The sequence below is a fragment of the Brachycentrus maculatus genome, unplaced genomic scaffold, assembly GCF_059751285.1.
Source record: "Brachycentrus maculatus isolate JH-2025_06_01 unplaced genomic scaffold, ASM5975128v1 h1tg000284l, whole genome shotgun sequence".
In the NCBI taxonomy this organism is placed as follows: Eukaryota; Metazoa; Arthropoda; class Insecta; order Trichoptera; family Brachycentridae; genus Brachycentrus; species Brachycentrus maculatus.
Window position 1 is genome coordinate 132,501 of NW_028281035.1, and position 13,257 is coordinate 145,757.

Genomic DNA, 13,257 nt, shown 5'->3' on the forward strand with positions numbered 1-13,257 from the left:
ACATATAAAAATCTATTTTTTGACGATTGTTTCGCTATCAAAGGACTATATGAGAATTGTACAGCTATATAAGGACCATCAGTCCATTTACTCTACACAATCATTTGAAAATGCCATAACTAGGCGAAACAATTGCCACAAAATTGATTTTAACGTGTTTTTTAAACGATAAAATACAACTTAGTAGACTCAAAAAATCAGTGTTTGATTTAACATTTAATACATACATGTACATATCGCTCACTCCTTTCAAGAACGTCATAAATAAAAAAATAATAAATAAAAAAGAAATAAAAAAACTAGATTTTTCAGGAGAACGTTTTTAAAATTTAAAAATATAATACAATATATTAAAAATAAATATCAAGCCACTTATTGTACTTTTTACTGTTCAACAGATCTTTTTAGGTAAAACCTGAAGGTTTTTTCTACATTTGAAAAATATTAAGTATTTCAAAAAAAATAATTTAACAATACCTTTTCTTTAAAATGCAAAAACAACACTTTCTGCCCAGTAGCGGGTAAATATTAAGTTAAAAATATGCCTCTTTTGCTGGGATATAGTACATTTTCTGGGCATTCCGAAAACATGCACAACTGAAAATTGACGATTTTTGATTTATGACGTTCTTGAAAGGAGTGAGCGATATTTATCAATGTATTTTTTTTCTCAACGCGTTGTCATCAAGTATTAACAGGAATATTGCAGCGATATATTCATGTGTCCCATGATATGGCCGGGTTTCCAGCTCTATTGTGTTACTACCGCTGCATGACCATATTCCGAGCATTGGTAAAATATTTCCCATTATATCGTTTGCTATACGAGAATATGCAGCAATTCCTGAGGGTATTTGTAGCTTGAAGATCGTAAAATGGTAACTACGAGTATCTACTAGATTAACTACTGCTGTTAGAATTCCTAATAAGAATGTATTATTTTTTGTCTTCTTTTCAATTACATATATATGTCCGCCTCCGTAGTGTAATGGTCAGCACGCTCGGCTACCGTTCTGGAGGACCCGGGTTCGATTCCCAGGGGGGGTAAGAATAAATATGAGTGATTTTTTCACTGTAATATTTATTCAATATTACCCTGGACTGGTATTTGAAGCGGAGGGCTAATCACCTTTCCTTTATGTGTAAACGATCAAGATAACACTGCGTTTATATGACGCAGTGCCCTATGCACCATTGGGGTGCGGATAAGGGTTTATTATTTTGTATTATTTTTCAATTACATGCATTTTTCGTTTTTTTTAAAAAATATAATCCTTTATTATATTCTATTGTAAGTACTTATATCTTGATATGTAATGCAAATAACTATTTTCCAATAATAAAGTAATAAAATGTTTATTGAATTGATTAAATTTTATAAGGTCAATGGTCAAAATTGTTATTTTATTTATTGTTTCGGCATTAACTTTGTGGTAAGACATGTTACAATAATTAAAGAAAACACTTCGTTTTTTACCACTTGAGTTTTATTATAGACTACATGTTTCAGAAGTTAAACTTCCATCATTCAGGTCTGTATAATAACTGTTATTATACAGACCTGAATGATGGAAGTTTAACTTCTGAAACATGTAGTCTATAATAAAACTCAAGTGGTAAAAAACGAAGTGTTTTCTTTAATTATTGTCAAAATTTTTTGAAAAATTTCATAAAGCAAAAAAAGAATTTCATGAACAATCGCAACAAAACAATACAAAGCAATATTTATACGTAGGAACGTCCGAATGAATGGCGTCTAATCAAAATATTTCTTCACAAATTGACATATTTATCTGATAATATCTTCGAGCAAGATATTCTTATAACTCTCAAGGATGTTCCTTGAAGCGTGTATTAACATATTACGATTAATCATCCTCTATTGCCGGAGGGATTTGGGTGTTTTCACCAACACGGGGTCCGTCAATCCTGATTTATCTAAGACATGCCTTATCTTCGGTCATTCTTCATTTGTTCATTACATCTACGATAGAGAATCTGTAATTCAACAAATGTGATGGACGTTTTCTTTCGATTTGTTTCCTGTTCAAATAAAAAACAATTGTTTTCATTGTAATGTAAAGTTATAAACCGTTTAACAATATATATATGCATTTATTGTTTCGGCTTTAACTTTGTGGTAAGACATGTTACAATGATTAAAGAAAACACTTGTTTTTTACCACTTGAGTTTAATTATTGACTACATGTTTCAGAAGTTAAACTTCCATCATTCAGGTCTGTATAACATGTTATTATACAGACCTGAATGATGGAAGTTTAACTTCTGAAACATGTAGTCAATCATAAAACTCGAGTGGTAAAAAACAAGTGTTTTCTTTAATCATTATACATATGCATATGTAAATATTATTTAATTTTTGTATCCAACATTTTGAGTGTGTCCAAATACTTGTTCACAAATCTGGATTATCTTTAATTATGGGAATTATTTTTGTATAAATTTTTGACATCTCATCGAAGATGAAGAAGAATATGGATAAAAATTGGTTTATATACATTTAGAACATCCAAGAAATTGAGTAGTGTGGTTGTCAAAAATGGGTAGAATTGGTGAATGTTACACGTGTATAAAGTGATCACTTAAACAGCCTATGACGGTCGTCAGCCCCATGCCCAGACTTCCATATTCTTCTTCATCTTTGATGAGATGTCAAATAATAATATTTAATTTTTGTATGGATATTTCTTGGTGGAACTACATTTTATATATTAAAAACTCACTATAAAGTTTTTTCACTTTTATTTCATATGATAATGATTTATGATTTACACCATTACATCGATATCATAAGACTGGTCTGATGATGTCGATGTAATGATAAACGACAAAACTCGGCGACTGGTCAAATAAAATAAAAATGGAAAACATTATGACATCTCAACATAGACCTATATATAATAACCTTTGTTGGGGGCATGTTTTCACTAATTCAAATAAATCGTATTTGTACGTTAATGTTATTAACATTACGTAAAATTGGGTAATTTCAAATATGATAACCGTGATGTATCCGATTCACAATGTTGTTACATAATCGTAAAATTTAGCTTTCATTTCTGAAGAAAATCTGAGCCCCGTAATTTGAATATAAAGTTTAAGTATAGCTAAAACTATTCATATACCTAACATCGGTAAAAGATATTTTTTTTTTGGGCGATTTTTTTTTCTATCATCAATATTATCGGTGGATAACTAATGTAGGTATTATAGTATCACGTGTGTGGTCCTTAAGATCGCAGGTTCGGTTATATCTCTGACAGTACCAATTTATTACTCCTCATTGCTTTTATATTATATTTCTTTACCTCAGCATATGAATACATTGTCAGTACGTAATGCTAGATTTTTGACAATTATTTTACATATATAAGTAAACAAATTTGATTAATATTTTTTTTTACAAATCACGCTTTACCTGCCTTTTAATGTTATGATGAATAAAGTTAAACTAAATATTCTTTTATAGTATAAATTGTTCGGATCCGTAGTGTAATGGTCAGCACGCTCGGCTACCATTCTGGAGGTCCCGGGTTCGATTCCCAGGGAAGAGTTAAATAAATATTAGTGTTTTTTTAATTCTAATATTTATTCAATATTATCCTGGACTGGTAACTGAAGCGGAGGGCTGATCACCTTTCCTTCATGTGTTAACGATCAAGATAACACTGCGTTTATATGATGCAGTGCCCTATGCACCATTGGGGTGCGAATAAGGGTTTGATTGGTAGTATAAATTCACTCGTGTTCTATGAGATACAAAGGTATTTATTGATTTGGCGTTTAATTTGTAGAATTCCATTTTAATTTATTTATTAATTTTTTATGTGATTTTGTTAATAAAATATAACTTATTAGACTCAAAAAATCTGTGTTTGTTTTTAAATTCCTACATAAATAAAAATAAAAATAAGATACAAAGGTTTTAGTATCTGAGATTTATATTGATATCTTAGCAGAGATGAATTGATTTTTTGAGAGGAGAATACGGAAATTTGGGGATTTAGGTACAGGGATAATGATCTGTCATTTGCTGGGTAAGAGGTAACAGTTATCATTTTTCCCAAAATTATTTTTCCATATAATATAATTGGTCACAGCATCACATCTGAATTTGAAGAGCTATCTGTTGAAATTCACGTGAATTTAACGTAATATTTTCATGTATGAAAGATTCTGTTCGAATTATTCAACCCCTTCGAATCATATATTGATTGCCTTTAAAAAATACTTTTAAGGTTTAAATTATATAAGAGAACTTCCAGAAATCAGTTTTTTTACTACTTATTTTAAAGAGATAAATTGTACTACCGTTTGAATTTTTTTTTATTAGTTTGATTAATTTTCTTGTTTTAAATATACAATTTAATTTTTAACGAACTAACTAATTACATATCTTACCACTTCTGTGCAGGGGTAGGCAGAGAGAATAGAACACCGCTCCAATCTGTCTTTGTAAACAATATTTACATATTTTTCAAAATTCATACATCTCATACATACTCGATTATTCCGACTCCTGACCTGACCATTTTATTTTCATAATTACGCCACTACACAACTATGCCACGATGCCATGAATTATTTAAAGCTGAATATTAAGATGATATTAATATAAGCTTATATTAATATTATCTTAATATATTATCTTATTATCTTAATATAATATAAGCTTATTTGTGGAGGTCCTCACAAAACGTTACAATTCCATTATAAATGATTTTACATAAGTTATCAGGAATTCTAGCTTGAAAAATTGTTACGTTTTGGTGCGATTTAATGATTTCAAATTGGTTTAACACAGGATTGGTTACGTTTTGTCGCAAATTTAATCAAGATATCAATAGAATATAGTAATTAGAACAGATTTGCATTAAAATGATTTTTTTGTCTAATGTTGGAAAAGTAATTTTTTTGTGAGGACCTCCGCATTTAGGGTAGGATGATCCACTCAAAAATATGAAAAAATTTATTTTGTTTGTATAAAAGTTTTGACGCTAACAGTGGAGGTAGAGAATATTCCCATACATTTATGTATATAAGAATGATGGTTTTCAAAGTTTCTCAGTCACGGATATAAGGTGTCGCATAAATTGCACGTGTACAATTATTGTGCAGTCACATGCGCAAACGCGCAGTGCACAGGTAGGGTGATTGCGCTTATTGTTAACATCTGCGTGACTGTCTCATCTCCCTCGTTATTTTCCTGAATCGAGCTCTTGCAGGTTATATTTTTATTAATATAATTGATTATAACAATCATATCGTTACTCTAGCTCGTGCTGGCGGCAATGAAAGGCGAAAACACTGCGCCATCACGCGATTGTTGATAATAATATTTAATATAAAATATAAAACTTTCATTAATTGATTCGGCAGTCACTTTGTGGTAAAATCTATCCATTTTTAATTAATGTTTTACTTGGTAAATACCACTTTTTTTTAAATCTACTGTGACGCATGTTTCGATGCATTCCGCATAATTTTCAAACATCGTATGTTTTTCCATACGGTGTTTGAAAACGATGCGGAATGCATCGAAACACGTGTCACAGTAGATTTTAAGAAATAGTGGTATTAACTTAGTAAAACATTAATAAAAAATAAAAGAAAACTCCCTACGGATATAAAAAAATGAAGATATTCTCGTCTTAAGTCCTTTGAAAAATTAGAAATTAAAAAAAAAACAAACATACACACACAAAAACCATGTAAATCAAAAGACTGTGGTATAACCTTAATAATGTACAATAAAAAAAAAACATTGAGGCAGGTCCCTCTCTAAGCAAAAGAGGTTAGTCTCTTTTTTGGAGAGATACAAACTTCAATAGTATAATATATTTTGTAATTAAAAACATCTAGTTATTAATGAAATTATAATATTTTTTGTAACAATATTAAACGAAAACAAAACAACAATTAAATCTATGTAAAATAAATGAAAATCGTTAAACTTTTATTCCTTCTAAAATTCTCATCTTCTTCCAATCCTTATCTGTACCCAATTGTGCATAGAGCACTGCATTTCTTAAACGTTTTTACATGAAGTTAAGATGACGAGGTCTCCGCTTCAAGAACAAGTACTGGGTTATATTATTTATGGATTTTTATTAATATTGTATGTGTCTCAACTAGAAATGACACATTATCGTTTTTATAAAATAAAATGGATTTCTAAGCATCCCAGAGCTTACTACCTGGTATTTGGCTGGCTTAAGTGATCTCTTTAATAGTAGTTTTTAGAATAAGATATTTAAGGAGTTATTTATTATAAACAAAGCTAAATTTGGAAACAAAGATTTGGACACACTCAATATATTGTGAATAAATAACCGGCCAAATATATATAATAAGTATTATGTTTTTAATCGTCTCCAGTATCTAAAATGACTTGAGAAGCATCTTCCACGTATTTTATAAGACTCTCTGTTTAATTTAAAAAAAAAAGCTTACTTAACTCACCCATAGATGCTGCCAAAAACTTGCATGTGAAAGAAATTGTCAATCAAAGCAAAAATACAGCTTCCAAAATTTGAATTGTGTGGTTGTCAATCATGGGAAGAACGGTGAATGTTCAACGTGTATAAAATGATCACTTTACCAACCTTTGACAGTTGTTAGCCCTGTAAATACCCAGATCATCATTTTTTTCTTCATCTGTGTTGAGATATCAATAAATAAACATTTGTAGTTTCGCAGTATTTATTATTTATTAATTTATTAAACACACTTATAAAAAGATTACAATTTTATTAATTTGCTAGACATTTCTAATAATTTATTTAAATCCACATGTACATGACAGCAAAGCCGATTATAAAGTAATGTACACACCTTGAGATATTATTTTATTTTAAATTAAAAAATGAAAATAACAAAATGTTTTACTAAAAGCATAAAAAAAACATTAAAACGTACAACTCCATACAAAATCGCCAATAAATATCACGCTATCCAATCCGAGAGGAATTGCATGCTAAATGGCAATATTCATATAGAAATAACTAAATAAAAATATTATCTTGATTTCACAAGTGTTACCCCTCTGTCGATATGTGTTCCGTCCGTCGGCTCAGTGCCAGCTAATGAGATGACATTGTCAGGTTGCTCACTAGGGATTTTTTTCTTTCATTTCTTCCTGTTTTAATTTCATTCTTATTCCTTTTATACCGGGAACACGATACAAATGCAGTTCAGATACTCACTCCGACATGAACCGATTGATTGCGACTGTTATTTACTCTTATGCATGCAGCAGCCGAAGAACATTTCGGGGCCGTAAAATTCAACATCTTTTTGGTTGAAACGGAATTTTAAACATCTTACTTGGTGTTGTGCGTGTGTATTCAATTTTATTCGACGATCTTTTAGCGTTTTTGAAATGTCGTTTTAGACATAAAAAGCCGTCGGAGATCTTGATGTCCTTCGAAGAACTGAATTTTAACTGTGACTTTTCTTAAAATTTTATCTTATAAAACAATGTTGACTGTACAAAGTAGTATGATTTTTTTATATTGAGTCAAAATAATCGGCGGGCATGTATGAGGAGATGCATGAACGTGAAAGAGCCGTAGATTGCAAAGACAGAGTGGTGTGGCGTATTCTCCCTACCCACCCTTGCAGGGAAGTGGCGTGATGGTTTTAGTTAGTTAGTTAAATAGTATCATATTTGCGTTTTCTTTTCGTCCAATTTATTTTGTGTAACGTCCAATCCGATGTGTAAAACCTGAATATACAGGTGCGTTTTCCAATAAGAAAAAATGGATTAGAAAAATGTTACAATGTTTTGAAGGTAATACAATGTATTATGTCGACAATTTTTATAAAATATATTCCACTGATAATTATACATTATTCTTAATAAACTCAAATGAAAATTCTATTTCTTTTACAAAATACAATAAAACTTCCAATTTGTCTTGTAAAAGGTTCAATTTGATTTGTTAAACATTCATTTTTTTTTTTTTATCTCTTGATGCTTTTGTTCGTTATTATAACATATATGTGGCATTGTGTAATTGGCTTTATTTTTATTAATGTAAATATTTTTTATTAAATACTTTTATTTAATGTAAAGCTGTGCAATTCCTGAATAAATAAAAAATTACAATAATAAAATATATTTTTATGGCGTTCAATTTAGTTTGTGAAGCGTCCGATTTGAAATGAAATACATATAAGTATACTTATATATGTTTTCCCATAGTGTCCGCCTTTCTCCGCCTCCGTAGTGTAATGGTCAGCGCGCTCGGCTACCATTCTGGAGGTCCCGGGTTCGATTCCCAAGGGGGGTAAAATAAATATAAGTAATTTTTTCACAGTAATATTTATTCAATATTACCCTGGACTGGTACCTGAAGCGGAGGGCTGATGACCTTTCCTTCATGTGTAAACGATCAAGATAACACTGTGTTTATATGGTGGATAAGAGTTTTTAAAATATATATATTTATATGTGTTTTCATATATATATATATATATATATATATATATATATATATATATATATATATATATATATATATATATATATATATATATATATATATATATATATATATATATATATATATATATATATATATATATATATATATATATATATATATATATATATATATATATATATATATATATATATATATATATATATATATATATATATATATATATATATATATATATATATATATATATATATATATATATGTATATATATATATATATATTTATATATATATATAAATATATATATATATATATAAATACGAAACTAGTTTCTGAAAAAAACTTCGTAAATATAAAGCTTTTAAGGCAATACGATGTATCGATCGTACCATATACCGATTTCAAGGTCTAATAATAAATAAACGAACGAGGTTTAAACACTAGACGCTTACGTTTTAATTAGAGTCATGTAATTACTAGAGCCATGTCATAACCCTTGAAGACTGCGCTCAACAAATGATTTTGATTAATGATTTAGTACGAAACGAAGGGTGAGAATGATAATTAATTAGGCGTAATGTCCTTATCTTTATTACATCATTCAGTTTACTTCTATCTAAACGATATTTTTTTAAATATATTTTTTGTAAATAGTTACGTTTCTGTCTGAATAAGAGATGAATCACTGATGACCCATCTCTTCTTAGTAATATTCTGCAGTTTTTATAACCTTTCAACGCGTTCATTCAAGAGTTTCAAGATTCAAGTTTTTTCTCAACAAATAATATATAAAGTTAAATAATTGTTTTGATTTGTTTTACTTAGCAAATACCACTACTCTTCGAAATCTACTGTGACACGTGTTTCGATGTATTCCGCATCGAATGCATCTAAAACTTAAATTTAAAATTACTTGAATTAAAACTTGAATTAAAAATGGATAGATTTTACCACAAAGTGGTAAATTTAAATTTAATTTAATAATTGTCTTTATTTACATTAGTTATTGTAAACATGTTGCTTCATAGAAATGAGGTCGTAAATAAAAAGCTTTTACGAATAATACACAAATTCATACATTCTGTCATCTCAACATAGACGAAGAATAAGTCTGAGTAATTACAGGGCTTACGACATTTAATAGCCTGGTTTAAGCGATCACTTTAAACAATATGTTGTACGTATATAAATTGATCCCTTAAACCTGCCTATGACTGGTTCCAATCCCTGTTTATACCCAGACATCCATATTTCATCTATGTTGAGATGTTGAAAATATAAAATAAAAAGTGGAGAAACCCAGATTTGTTTACAAGGAATTGGACACATCCAAGATATTGTAAACACAAATTCATGTTTAAAATAAACAAATATCCTAATAGCTATTTAAAATTTTGCGTGCATTTTCGGTACCTTTAACAGATAGCGCTGCCCTTGAGGTCTTAGCGCGGTTTTATAAAAATGATGTTTTTATCTGTCACAGTAAGATGCTTGTTACAGGTACAAACGAACATTTAACATTTTTTAATGTTCGTTTGTATTTAGTACTTCAATGCGATTCTGTGATCAAATAAAATTTCAGGGAAATCGTTAAATAACTTTGTGAGAATTTGAAAAATTCGAAAATATTTCTATTGTGTTCAAATACTCGTTCACAAATCTGGATTATCGCCAATTATAGGAGTATTTTCATATTATTTTTTGACCCTTTACAGTATTACATTAAAGTGATCACTAAAACTAGCCTATGACGGTCGTCAGCCCCGCAAATGCCCAGACTTCCATATTATTCTCCACAATTAACTATTTACTTATATGTTTGTCTGCGTTATAATAACAATGCATAATATTACTCTCTCAAAAGTGACTTATGTATCATTTATTTATTTATGCCCAAACACATCTAAATAAAGTTCGTATTTGTATATAATATAAAACCCTTATCCGAACCCCAATGGTGCATAGGGCACTGTGTCATATAAACGCAGTGTTATCTTGATCGTTTACACATGAAGGAAAGGTGATCAGCCCTCCGCTTCAGGTACCAGTTCATGGTAATATTGAATAAATATTACAGTGAATATATCACTAATATTTATTTTACCCCTGTTGGGAATCGAACCCGGGACCTCCAGAACGGTAGCCGAGCGTGCTGACCATTACACTACGGAGGCGGACAAAGTTCGTATTAACTTAAAAGTATTTTATTTATTGTTTCGGCATTAACTTTGTGGTGAGACATGTTACAATGATTAAAGAAAACACTTCGTTTTTTACCATTTGAGTTTTATTATAGACTACATATTTCAGAAGTTAAACTTTCATCATTCAGGTCTGTATAATAAATAAATAATAATATATATTACTATACAGACCTGAATGATGGAAGTTTAACTTCTGAAACATGTAGTCTATAATAAAACTCAAGTGGTAAAAACGAAGTGTTTTCTTTAATCATTGTAACTTAAAAGTAAATTTATTTAGATTATTCTAACGCAGAAAACCTCCGTTGATTAGGACACGTGTTTAGATTGTAGATAGTATAAAAACGTATTGCTGTAAGCTCGTACATAGGTACTTCATTTCTAAAAGTATTTAATTTTCTATAAATTACCATCTTCGTATAAGCACTGACTGAAGTATCAAGTTTCACTGTCGTAAGGTCTTATGAATAATGCAAATATTATTTCAGACATCTTGTTTGTTTTTACATAAACAAAACTCCCGATAACTTAAATGATTTTTGATGTTAAGCATTAAGGGGACATTCGCAAACACAGAATTCATTCTACTGGAGATCACTATAGAGGTCACATGTCTGTTCACGCCCGTTTGTTTTAAACAATCTGTATTTTTTTTTATTAAAAGAATATACTTATACATATTTTAAAAAAATATGTATCTTTCAATCACTCTTTTCATTTAAAAACCACATAGTTATTTCGAGGAAAAACTTATTGTTTCAATGCAAAAATGGTTTTAAAAAAAATCAATTACGTATAATATTACCTGTATTTAGAGAAAATCAAGTTGCGACTAAACGAATACCGGGCCTTTAGCTTTAAATATATCGGAGTTAAAAAAGTTATTTATGAAACAAAAGAATTTTAGATATATTAATTATAATTTAATTTTCCAGCATACATCCTAATTTTTGAAAACGATGAAATTAAAATAGATTTACGAATAACATAGTTCTCATTTCTGGCAAAACCAAGGTTTAATATTAATTTAACGACAGCATAAATATTTAAAATTAAAAAAATAACGGTAGGTGTGTTTGTTTTATTATTTGAAATAAATAACATGCAATGTATGACACAAGCTTAGAATTTGATCGTTATTTACTAAGTAATAATTGATATATGAAGTGTAAAATTAATTCCAGTGCTTAATAGTCTGAAATAGAATAAGAGCCTAAGAAAATTATAGATATGTCTAAATTTCATATTCTCCCAAAAGTAAGAAAAGACATAATCAAATCATCGTTAAAAAATCATCACTCCAGCATTCAAAAAAATATTATTTCTAAATATTAAAATTTTATTTTCAACTAATTTTTTTTTCTTTCCATCTTTTTTTTCATATAGGTTCTCGTTTTTTATTGTATTATCGTACCTACTCATAATAACCATTTTTAGCAAAATATATATCACTAAGCTTAAGGCCAATATACATTATATAAATTGATCAAAACATGACATGTAACAATGCTTAGATACAATGTTTTGTTATGGGAGAAGGGATAACAGGATTTTAAAATATAGTCCTGATTATAGTTAAGCTCAAATTTATTCGATCTTCTCTTTAATTTGATTTTGCAGGGTTTTAATTTAATTATTTGTACCGGCCCTTCGTTGACATCGACTCGAAAAATTATGGAACAGAGGAAAAATGTTGTCATGTTTAAAAGTTGTGTTACCGAATAAAGGTAACAGGATTTTTAATTAATGCGACGCGATAAAACTTGGTACATTATTTTAGTATAGACGTTAATGCAAATAGCGTGAGCGCCCGAGGTTCAAGGTTTTACGTTCATTCATAAAAACCGGCCGATACCGCAGTTCAATATAGGAATTATCCATTCATTCGCTTACACACACACACACACACCTACAGCAATATACAAACACAAAAATTTACATATTGTGTTTATATTTGTAGATACAACCGGAATATTCAACAGAGAGAGCATTTTTTTTCATGTATTACACATAAAAAATCGTTAGTGTTACCATGGTATTCAAACACATTTTTTCATATGTTTATTTTTATCAAATACTTCTTTACTCACGTATTGCTGTGGCCCATTAAAGTCAAATAGAAAAGAAATAAGATGTGAAGCACACGTTTTCGATATTTCATTACACAGAGCTTGTGAGAATATTTTCATCATATTTAAAATATATGAACCAACTATGCAATAGGAAAATATTGTATTTAAAATGTTAAGTTGCAACTGCTGTCAAGAAGAATTTTATATGTCGCTCATGAGCAATGTTTAGCATAACGTGTGTTGCTTTTAATTTCGACAGATGGCGCTGCCATTTCGATAAAAAAATGTACTAAAAGAACCTGTCATTGATTTATAAAAACACGCTTGTATTCGAATGCAATGTCGCGTAAAATTTCAAAGTTGTCGGTGAAATTCATTTTGGTTCATCTAATACAGGCAAAGAATCTATAAAAGAAAAAAAACAGAAACTATGATTTGTCCAAATTTATTTTTATTGTAGTCGAAAATTTCAATTTACATAAAGAGTAGGGTTGCGTTTATTATATATATT